Source organism: Zootoca vivipara, chromosome 7 (genome assembly GCF_965207765.1).
Source record: "Zootoca vivipara chromosome 7, rZooViv2.hap1.1, whole genome shotgun sequence".
NCBI lineage: Eukaryota > Metazoa > Chordata > Lepidosauria > Squamata > Lacertidae > Zootoca > Zootoca vivipara.
The window spans coordinates 82,272,012-82,279,889 of NC_142590.1; the positions used below are offsets into that span (position 1 = coordinate 82,272,012).

The 7,878-nt window shown below is 42.3% G+C and overlaps 1 long non-coding RNA gene across 1 annotated transcript; it reads right to left on the reverse strand.

The window, feature by feature from the left end:
- Nucleotides 1-482: 482 nt before the first annotated feature.
- LOC148685165 (uncharacterized) lies at nt 483-6,511 on the reverse strand. Its single transcript, XR_015950917.1, has 2 exons — nt 6,260-6,511; nt 483-2,332 (listed from the first exon to the last, which is right to left on the reverse strand). It is a non-coding gene; the product is annotated as an uncharacterized LOC148685165 (long non-coding RNA).
- Between the last annotated feature and the right edge of the window lie 1,367 nt (nt 6,512-7,878).

Consider the following 7,878-nt stretch of genomic DNA (forward strand, 5'->3'; position numbering starts at 1 on the left):
ATTCAAATCTTACAATAAAAGGCAGCCAAAGCAAGATGGGATTTGTGGTTTGCGGCAAGTAGAGTGAAGCAGCTAAACTTATTTCATCAATGTTTCAGAATCACATTTTTTAAAATGTCAAAATGTCATCAATGGTTGCTTTTCTACTGAAACCGATATTTTGCTTCAGAATACGAATCTAAGTCTAATTCACTGTGAACAGATCGTAGGAAAAAATTAATAAGCAATCTTTCAGGATGTGTGAGCTACAAGAACAGAGTTGGCCCAAAGCATCTTTTTCTCTGTGAACCCCTGGTACACAGTATGAACCTAATGCTATTTGGTATTGCTCTAATATGTTTTAGTAACTAAGAAAAATAGCATGTCAAGAGTTGTATGGCCAGCCCTACAGCCAGAAAATAGCAACCAAACGGATTGCTGTTTGGGGTTAGAGTGTAAAATAATTTAAAGCAAAGCACTCACAACACAACTGGATTATATGCTGGGCTGGGAAAGTTTTTGTTATATGGGAAAACTCCTATTAAAAAATCTTTATTTATAATAGATTCTTGCCCATACCTTCTGGAACACTAATAATACAATACCAGTCTCCTTCTGCAAATAGCTGCAGGGCCCTTTTTAATGGATAGGAACAAACAAACCATCCAACTAGCCCTGCAAACTTAACCACTATCAATGGCAGAGTCAAACATACCCTGAAAGCATTCCAAATAAATATACAAAGAGCAACTTCCCCCTTTTTATGCTTTGCAAAATCAACACAGCATGCATTTGAACACTGAGTATAACTTTTAAGACACCATTAGTGTCAACACTGGTTTCTTGCTTACAGAGTGCACTTCTGCACCACTGTTTTTAAAACGCAAAAAGCATTTCGAAAAATATTTGTGAAATGTAAGCTATGTTAATGCCTCACACCTCACTACAATGTCCAATAGGGTTTCCAGACAGATCCAAGGCTGATCTGAAGCACCAAGGTTTGCCTGGCCTTCTCTAGTTAGCAGGTGGAAAACACGTACCGAGGTTTACTTTAAGGGGTTCATAGAATCATAGAATTGTAGAGTAGGAAGAGGCCACAAGGGTCGTTTAGCCCAGCCCCCTGCAATGCAAGAATCTTTTACCTAAGGTGGGGTTCAACCCCATGGCCCTGAGATTAAGAGTCTCATGCTGTACCCACTGAGCTATTCCGTGCACTCAGAGTAAAAGCTACTTGGCCTCATGAGTTCTTTATCAGGGTGTGCCTCCTCTAAGGGTAGGTCATTCTGTCGGAGAGTTCTCATCTTATCCAGAAGCTGGCTGGACAAACTTCAGTGCTGTGAATCATGAAGATATGCCGCGAACAGCTTTCTCTCGGGATGGATCTGTGGGGGACGTACCATTTTCCATTCATGGGTTTCTTCCTCGGTACACTCATGTGCCCCGGCAGCATTTGGGACATTCTGCTGTAAAGCATAAGAAATTGTGCTCAGAACCTAGCCGCGCACGCACGCACGCGCATGCACGCACACACACACTTTACAGACTTCGCCATATTCTTGGCCCAATATGATGGAAGGGCAACTGCGACAGAGGCTGACATTTGTCACCGATTGCATCACATTAAACATGAGACCGACAGTGATTCACAATCCAGAAGCCAGAGATCCTGCAGTAGGGAAGAAGAAATGTTGATGAGTCTTCCCAGCAAGGTGCACAAATTCTCTGCACCCCGTAGCTCTGGCAGCATCGACTTCTCCTATTCTGTTTAGATGCCAAGTAGGTCACAGATGGGCTTTCTCAAACCGAATGACAGCATCCAGGCACAGCTGCCATGCAAACAACAACAGTTAACAATAATATCTGCTCTGCCATTGAGGCCCTTCTTCTTGCCCTCCCGGTTTGTGACTCCTTGCGCACCCCACTCTGCCCACTGACGAAGTTTGGCTGGTAGTGATGAAAGAATCTTTGTAGTGCCTTCCCAGGCTATGGAAAGTCCTCTTCAAATGAAGCAGCCTTATTGAGTCAAACCACTGGTCCATCGAGTTCTGTACAGTGTTGGCTACACAAGCAGCAGTTGCCCAGTGTTTCAGAAAGTGGTCTCTCCCTGTTCTGCCTAGAGGTGCCAGGGTAACCTGCAACATTCTGCATGCCAAACAGATGCTCTACCACTTTGCTGCAGCCCTTCGTGCCAGGGTGGGTTGGTGTTTGACCCTTAATTTGCTGCTTTTAATCATACACCGAAGAAAGATTTGGTTCTGTGCTCATTCCTTTAGCTACAGTCTTTTAAATGGCTGGCTTTTTTTTCTGCTTCTCCTGGTGTTGATTTTTGTTGCTTTCCTTTTTATATTCTTTACTGAGAAATAAAGAAATACATAATTACAAGTGTACAGAGCACAATAGGACACAAAAAGAAGAGGAAGAAAGTACACATGTAGACATCAAAACAGAACAACAACCAAAAGAAAAGAAAATGTATACCGGTGCATTACAAAAGAAAGAAAGAAATGTTATTGTAGTTAACCAGGCCTTAACCCAATATGGTATTTATAAAATATACAGATAAATATTTCTGCTGCTTTCCTTATTGTATTGCATTTTGAATAGTTTCTGCTATAGACTTGAATCTACAATGTTGCAAGCCGGTTTGTGTTGATATTATCTTAGGAACATGGCAATTTCTTTCATCGTAACCACTTGAAACAATCACCACTGCAATACCTTATTGACTCACATCTGGCACAGGTTACAAAAACTTTGTAAACATGGCCATCTCTTTCTCTCTTAGAGGGTGGGGAGTGATGCTGAACATATTTTTTTTAAGCAAAATAAAAAAATTCTTTCAGTAGCACCTTAAAGACCAACTAAGTTTTTATTTTGGTATGAGCTTTCGTGTGCATGCACACTTCTTCAGATAATAAAAAAATCTTATCTCCTCTCACATGGTTGGTTGTACCTTCTGATTTTGGAGTCCTGAAGGAAAGAGGGTGGAGGTTAAATGTTATGCTGCCACCTACAGGTAACCTTGAAAACCACAGGAGAGAGATGAGCAGAAAAGAGGTGCTCTGTGTGTGTAAATATGAATGATGGGTGAGTGCCATAAGGTGCTTTTGGGTTGAACCTAAATCCTGGAAAACCAACCAGTTATTTGTTATTGCTACTCTCGTGTGCACAGTGCTTTACAGGGTAATTTTGCAAAATAAAAATTGGCAGTACTCGAAATCCCCCCTTCAGACAACCACACACACTCCAAACAGGTCAGAAAATCAGCCCCCCCCCAACGCCCCCAATCAAACAGCAACAAAAGGTTGAAAAATAACACCTTTAAAATTGGGTGGGACAGGAGACCTGGATGCATGTCAAAAAGGGATGCCTGAGGGTGGTGTTTGGGACCACAGTTTTAAGCTCCTTATTTTATTTTCTTATTTTATTTTATTTTGATTATCTGATTTCTCTGTATAGGCAGCTGAGGCTTGTATGGCCTGTGCAATTATATTCCTCCTCTGTGTCCCACCTCATTGGGGGTTTGTCTGGTTGGGAGGCGAGGTGAGGCGAGGCAATGACATTTTATCGCAGCAACTGCACAAGATGGAAAGAAGATAAAGCCCCTACCAGAGAAGAATGGCAAGTCAAATTGATGGATTATGCTGAAATGGCTAAAATGACTGGAAGAATCAGAAATCAGGGAGACCAAAAATTTAATAAGGAATGGGGAATATTTATATTTCATCTTAAAAACCATTGTAAACAGCTAAAATCATTAGTAGGATTGGAATAACACTCGTAGTTTAATTGTGAATTTTGGACACAATGGAGAGGTAAAAGATTTAGATTATTATAAAAGATACAGGAGGAAATGACTAACAATAGGACCCACAAAGGGGGGGGGGAGATTCTTTGGAATCTTGTTTCTGTGTTGTATGTTGAATATGTGACTGTAAATTTTTAAGCTGAAAAACCAACCAGACCTTTCTAAGGAGGGATATATATCCCTCCTTAGAAAGGTCTGGTTGGCTCCCTCCCTCGTTTCTCTTCCCCCACCTCATATAATACTTTTGTTAACTTAAAAACCCTTCCTTTAGGACCACAATAGACCCAACATAAAAGAAATAATAATAATTCCAACGGCAATTACAATAATAAAGAGGAAGGTTGCATTATATTGCATGGCAAAGGTTAGGATAGACAATAGGAGGGAAAAGATCCTGGTTGTATCCCAAACTCCCTTCCTCATAAGCTTTAGGCAAGCAAATAATTTTAATTTTGTTTTGGCCTAGCTTTTAGTTTATAAGAAAATGTCTTCACTTGCTGTTTGATTCCGCTCTCAGTTTTATTGTTTATTTTAAGAACTTTTTTTAATTGTTTAAATGTTTTTGTTTTGTGTCATGTATTATGCAAGCTGCTTATATAACTGCAATTAAATTTCGGAGGTTTTCCTGTAAGCTGCTTTGGGGGCACTTCTGGGGGGGGTGTAAAAAAAAAGCAAGATGAAAATAATCTCATGAATACACAAATAAATAAATAAAAAGTGGGGGAGCAATAGGCAGCTGTTTCAGTTGCACATGCTTAGGTTTAACTGCAGAATAAGATACAGGTTTTGCCATGGGAGTCTCCTTCTCCATTCTCCATTCTGTTAGGAAGAACTTCCTGACAGTAAGAGCTGTTCGGCAGTGGAATTTGCTACCAAGGAGTGTGGTGGAGTCTCCTTCTTTGGAGGTCTTTAAGCAGAGGCTTGACAGGCATATGTCAAGAATGCTTTGATGGTGTTTCCTGCTTGGCAGGGGGTTGGACTGGATGGCCCTTGCGGTCTCTTCCAACTCTATGATTCTATTATTCTTTCTTCTGCATGCCATTGCTGCATTTCCTGGGGTTGGGGGCAAAGGGCACTTGCAGCATGCTGTCTCCCCCAAACCATGTCAAGCCAATGAACGCTGCCAGAAGTGCCAGGAGCAGCCATAGCAGACAAAGCGTCCTGACGCTAACTGCTTAGTATGTACAGAGCCAGCATTCCGGGCAAATATCCCATTTGCCCAATGGGTGGGCAAGCCTTCCAGGGTGTAAATGACAATGGTATTTATGCAGGCTTAACTCTCAGAATGGTAAATATCCAAAACGGAACTTAAACAATTTAAAATGGCAAATAGTTGTAGTAGAGCAGTGGAGGACTTTGGAGTCTTAAATTTCAGTGGCAGCTGTGTGATGCCAAAATCTGACATTATTATTATTAGAATTTATACACAGTGGTACCTCCGGTTAGGAACGGGATCCGTTCCGGAGGCCTGGCCATATCCTGAAAACTTCATAACCGGAGCCACCCTTCTGCGGACGCATGAGGCACGATTGAGTGCTTCTGCGCATGCGCGCATGGCAAAACCTGGAAGTATACACCTCTGGGTTTGCCGCGGCCATAATCCAAAGATTCCGTAACCTGGAGGTTACGCAACACGAGGTACCACTGTACCGCCCAATATCTGGGGGGCTCAGGGCAGTTCACAGAATAAAATCAAGATATAAAACATAATAAGAATACATGCATAATAAGAATACATACATAATAAGAATTAAAACAACTCAAGCGCTCCCCCCCCCAAAAAAAAACATTTTAAAAAGGTATGGGATGTTGATCAGGTCAACCAAAGGCCTGGTTAAAAAGGAACATTTTTGCCTGGTGCCTAAAGGTGTATAATGAAGGTGCCAGGTGAACGTCCCTGGGGAGAGCATTCCACAGACGGGGAGCGGAGAACACTAAAGAAACTTTTGGCAGAGCACTGCTCCAAGATCATATACCAAGCAACCACAAGAGAAAGGTTCCCATGCAAAATCAACTGCTGTTCTGACAGTTCAGCCTGGAGACACTAAACACTGAGCAGAAGATGTTTGTGTACAGTTAGTGGCGTCAAATCAACTGTTGCCCAAGCAGCTGCAGAATGCAAAGGCAACCGGAAATGCTGGAACATGCTCGTTTCTTCTTCAGACAGCACCACTGTAATGACACAGCACAGCTTCTGTTGAAAGAAGCCAAAGGGCAAAGCGCTGTGTGAAATTTGAGGTGACAAGTGAAACAAGCTGGGGTATTGCAGTGTATAAAAAGATACTGAACTAATGGTTGACATCAGCCTTGGGGGACAAGGCAATGTGCTTTAGGGATGAGAATCCCAAGACAATGTATTTCCCTAAAAATGGTACCTGGAGTGGCGGAACAAATAAAGGGACAATGCTCAATGCTGGTAGTGGTTGTGCCAAAGGTAGCATTTCCTGTGACAGTTGTGTCACCAAAACCTACCTTCAAAAAAGCTGGTAGATGATGCAGGAGACTTCCTTTCTGTCGCTGCTCTTGTCGATGCAAAGGAGAGCAAAGATCACAGACCACCCCTGTAACTCATATGAAACTGACATGGGTCAAGGTGATGAATCGTTTAATCACATGCTTTCAGTCTGGAGGAAATCAATCATTTCTTGCCCCTTTGGGGTTCTATCACTCCCTTGGTTTTCAGCATTCAGAGATGAGGAGTTGATGATTTCTTGCACCATCCACGCACAACAGAGAGGGGAAGCCTCAAAGTTGACAGGAGTGCAAAAGGGTGGGGGAACTCCAGAAGAATGCAGTGAGGACTGAGCATGCTCAGTAAGCGGTGGTGAAACAGAAAACAGGGAGGAAGGAGGAAATGGAATGGAGTGGTTGGAATCATTAACACCAGCAACCCACACTCCAATATTCTCTATTACTGTACTGTCTAACTCCTATGATCAATTTTTATTATTCTGTTGGAATCAGAGACCCTTTTCTGTCCAGGTGCTTTGGGATCTGATAGCGGCCTTGCAGTTTTGACAAAGGCGAGGGAGATGTTTCGTGACAGCTGCCTCAGCAGAGTGACAAAGATGATGAGCTGTGTTCTGAAACACAAGGAAGGGAGACTGCTGACTTTCTCCATCATTCGCATATGGCATCCCTGGAAACTGCCATTATGATGGAACATGATGACTGTATCTTCCACCCTGTGCCTTTGCGTGTCTTTCGAAAAGGACCTCGCTCATCGTGTGTCCCCTACCAATGAATCACCAGCCTGTCAACTCTTGGGATGGCGATCCTACAGACACCCACACCCACTTACATGGGAGTAATTCCTGTTGAATTCAGAGGGATTTAGTTCTGAGTAAATATGAATATATATCAGGCTTCGAAACAATATTTGAAAACATGATAATATGGGTGCTTTTAATTTCCCTCTGGTTCCTAGGGAACTGTGTGCACTGAATTGTACAACATTGACGGCCCCTTCCGAAGAAACTGAAGCTAAGAAGGATGTGTGTCTAGAATGGGAAATTATTTTGCTTCCTCCTATAGACATAACCGTTGCTTGCTGCAGATCATCCTTCCAAAAGACTGCTCATGGGGGATACATAAAATGCTAAAACGGGTAGGCAGGTAGAATCCATAATAAGTCATGGCAGACTTCATGAATGACTTTTACAGCTTTTTTACTACTCAGATGACACTCCTCAATTTGGAAGTTAGGTTATAATAGGATGTGCAGATGCATAGACATTTCCCCTTCCTCTGGGTGACTGATTCAAGTGAAGAATAACAGACCTTACGTCTTGGATGGGGAATATAATTCTTTCGCCCCCTTCTTGAGTCCATGCTTAAATTATTAGTTTTAAAAGGGGGTTTGGGGTGATGCAGATATGAGTGGAAATGACTACTGTATATCCCTGATGCTCTGCAGTGTGTGTGTGTGTGTGTGTGTGTAGTGGAACCTCAGTTTACGAACACCTTGGTTTATGAATTTTCGGTTTATGAATGCTGCGGACCCATCTGGAACGGATTAATTTACTTTCCATTACTTTCAATGGGAAAGTTTGCTTCAGTTTATGAACGCTTTGTTAATGAACAGACTTCCG